This window comes from Atta colombica, unplaced genomic scaffold (assembly GCF_001594045.1).
Source record: "Atta colombica isolate Treedump-2 unplaced genomic scaffold, Acol1.0 scaffold89, whole genome shotgun sequence".
NCBI lineage: Eukaryota > Metazoa > Arthropoda > Insecta > Hymenoptera > Formicidae > Atta > Atta colombica.
In genome coordinates, this window is record NW_017259582.1 from 886,035 (window position 1) to 890,500 (window position 4,466).

Consider the following 4,466-nt stretch of genomic DNA (forward strand, 5'->3'; position numbering starts at 1 on the left):
ATTTTTCCAAAAAATCAGCTATAACTTTTTTTTTATTTCATTTTTGACAAATTCTGATGGCAGAAAGAGCAAGAAATTTACATCAGAAACGTTTGAATTTTTTCAAGAGCATAAAATAACAAATAAGGCTGTTGAAAATTAATTAAAAAATGCATTTATCTAGACGTTAATGAATTAAACAGCAATATTTTTGTTTTTCATATTTATAATTTTAAATATCTTCTTAATAAAAATATTTTAAAATTAAAATATTTTTATTATAAAGAAAGTTTAATTTTGATTAGATATAGAATAAGATTTAACAGCTCTAAAATATAAAAATTTTTAGATTTTTGTTGAAAATATATCAACTTTAAAGAACTCTGTTATGATTTATATATACCATGAGTGATTTTTAGCTACAAAAAACTTTCGATTATTTGAAAAATTAAAAAAAAAAATAAAATTTATCAGAAATTCGTGAAGCTTAACCATTCGACTAACTCAGCGATTTTTGCGCGCGACAATAGCATCGTCCAACCCTTCGCAGCATCACCAACCACCCTTCGCACCCACTCCGTCGTGGGGTTCTCTCGACCCCTCTTGCCCCATTTACCCTCTCCAGCATCCGTGGTTCACTACTACTTGACGCTTTCATCCCCCGTAAGAATATTCAGTTCGCGAGCGATGCTCGCCGTGATCATGCCGAAATTTTGATTAGTCTGCACAATTTCGTTCCTGCGAGGACAATCTTAGTAAAAAAAAGAAGGAATCGACTCGTCGATCGCTCGAGTTTTGTTCGCGTTTGTGGAATCACATTTGTGATCTCGCGCGTGTGGAATCGGTAAATTGGCTTTATTAAAGTGTAAATCGATTTTAGAATTTTCATGTGCAATCTATGATCGATCGATTTGGTGCTATAAGTTGGAACGTTTGGATTCTGAATTCGCACAAGGTGAGTTTGGAAGAAATATTTTAGACAGGCAAAAATTATACACAATCACGGATTAGTAGTATTAGTAGTATTCATTATATACGTTGTGTTTATTAATCAGATATTGATTCACTCTTCTATATGCGAAAATTATTAATTATTTCACAGTAATCTTCAATGTAATGAAATAGATTTTGGGCTTAATTTACATTAGAGTTAAATCTCACTTTTAAAATGACTTACTTTGGAATCAAATGTGACATTACGGTTCAGCATTAAAAATATTGACAAAACAAAATAAAGAAAAAGAAAGTTTTTATATACATAATGTATATTTTGTAAATTTTATTTAAAAAATTTACTAATACAAAAGTCTCTCGCTTGCTTCTAGTTGTACATTGGCTTGTTAGCGATACAATAAAATTATTAGTTTGATAAAGAAAAAGATTACGGGGCATAAATACAATTATGTTGAAAAACGTTTGTTTTATGCTCGTTCGTTTTAGGGCGTGCCATATTTGTTTATTACATTAAACGGGGATATTCTCATGTAAATCACATTTCGTACATACATAACGTCATATTTCATATGCATTCGGGAAAACGCTATTAGCGCTACTTCTGTCATTCTACCTTCGTTATTTATTAGACATAAAACAAGGATAGAATGACACAAATAGCACTAATAGCTTCTCTCCGAACGCACCTTTTAAGTGTGAGCTAAGAAAAGCGATATCAGCTGTCGGTGTAAAGTTTCGCTGTGTCTTGAAGACATATTTTCATAGTACGTTGTAGCTCAAGAAGCTATTCGTCCGATAAGACATCGGCTTATTTGACGGACTTCTTAAAGCCGTCTGTAATACCGACTAAACCATATAATTTTTGTATAACAATTACTTTTTTCTCCTTTACAGATTCGAAAATCCTTTTTGGTTTAAAATATGCATTAATACATGTCTGTGAAGTGAAATTTATGTCGAGAATGACAAAAAATTTCGAAATTGAGATCTTGCTTATCATTATTTGGTCCAATATGGCGCTTTAGAGCTGTCATGTCGTGACAATTTTTTATATGAACTGTGCAATCTGTATTTATGAAATAGTAGTTCACAGATTAGAGTAATTTGCACGAAGAAACAACGTTAGAATTTTTATAGAATTGAACTTAGATCCGATTTGCACCAACGTTACTTTGACTTTAAACGAAACTTAAAACTCTCTTTCTCTTTTTTTAAAGCCGTGAGAGAAACAGAGAGAGAGTAAGTTTTAAGTTCAAAGCAATGTTGGTGCAATCAGGTCTTAGACCTATTAATTAAAATTATTATTGTTATACGAAAATTTATGTATACGTATACGTGAGATATTGATGTAGTAGTGACGTATCAATGATATGTAAATCATCTGTGTGTAAATTCCACTTATACTACGACTAAATGTTTCTATAAGATCTCCTTAATAAGAGTGAGTTGTACGCATTATCAGGTGTACTCTTATATTGACTTTCATGGTTGTCAACCCTACATTATTATGTAATTTTTTAAAATTAAAATAATTACTGACGGGAGATGTTTCTCTGACACCCAGATATTATATATTATACTTCAATTTTTATTAATTTCTTTAATGATTTACCATTAAATAAAGATTGATAAAGATTGATAGGTACATTATTTAGATAAAAATAAATGTTAAATTTTTTTTAAATTATGAAACAATTTGGACTAAATACAATAAAGTGCATAAATAGCATTCGTACATTTGGCGAATTTATAAGGCGAAGGAAACCTACAAACTCTACGCGAGTAATGAAGAATATTAAAGAATAAATCTGTAATTTTTTCATATTTTTTTTTCATTAATTTGGAAATACATCCTTAAATTAGAAATTAGAAACCTAGATTTTTATGCAGTTAATTTTTATATTTCAATTGAAACTATTAATAGAAATAATTCTATTTTCGATCTTCTAAATCAGATTTTAGTACTTAATAATAGTAAACGTAAATTTTTTTTGTAAACATATTTCAGTTTTATGAACTACGCGTTGATAAGGTCTGTTGGATTTGAAACGCAATCGCGAACTGAAGTTGAAATTAATGTCTTAAATTAAATTGATCGTCTATTTTAATAGTGAAACTAATAAACATTTTAAAAACCTGTAGATAATTTATTGCAAAAAATATTACTTCAGCCTCCCAATTAAAAATCACTATTATATTAATTACGCATTGTACATTATTGATTATTTTATAATCCATTAGATTTGAAATTGAGCGCGAGCATGGCATGACAGACAGCGCGCTGGTCTATCATGCCAAAGGTCTTCGATCCTAGTAGAAACCAAAATATTTACGTTCATGTCTCCTCGGAAAATCGCCGACAACCTCCTGAGAATATCCTTGACTACAGAAATATTTCTCGAAAAATCCGTCATTCAGAATCGGCATTAAAATTATAGATTCTATATACTCATGGGAATTAAATAATAATTAGCATGTACATCACAAGCATATGAGAGAGATGTAACACAGAGGTCTAAAAAAAAATTAAGAAAGAGAAGAAGATATTTTAGATCATTATGTATACAGATTTACTACTCTCTAAATCTGAATCAGTGAATAGTCACTAATTATCCAGTGGCATACTTTATACTGATAATTAGTTCAACTATAATTAGTTCAACTAAAAAAGGAAGAATGTTTCAGGATTATATAACTAAAATATCGATCTTTGCACGTTAATTTCAATCTTCCAATGTCATATTCATTGAATTTAAGCATTAAAACAAGATTAGTTAGACACATAATAAAAATTAGCTAGGTTAGATATTGTTTAATTCACTGATTATCAGTGGCATAATTGGCACTGATATCAATGATTATCTACTGATTCAGATTTAGAGAGTAGATATTTTAAGAAATGTTAGAAGTAATAAAAAAATAGTTATGAATTCTTAGTCAATAAAGAAAAAAATTTTAATACAGCTTCATTTTCTCGTTACTAGGGAATGTAAAAATGATTCCACACTGTTGGAAAATTTATGTCGAATATAACACATGTCACATGTTTCAAACAGTTCACTCAAATTTTTGTGTTCATTTAACATAAATATGTTAAAAAACAACACAGTTATTGTATAAAGAAAAAAATCAGAAAGATAATGTTGACATAATTTGTAAACAAACTGTGGAAGTATTTTTTTAGTTAACATTTATGTTAAATTAACATGTATAATTCATTAATTGATTTTAGACGTTTTAAAACACATTGCTTTTATGTTACTTGTTCACTTTTATGATAACTTGTTCACTTAGTACTTACACTTATGTTTTATACTGTATTTATATTTAACTGTATTTATACTTAAAACTATCTCATTTTGACACTAAGAAATATTGAATATCCAATTTAGCACAAAATATTTAAATAACGTAATCGCATTATGTTAAATTAACACTCGAATATATTACAAAATTCAATACAAAAAAAGTATTAACAAGAACGTAAGTGGATCATTTCCAACATAAATACACAATGTTTTTTACTGTACAGA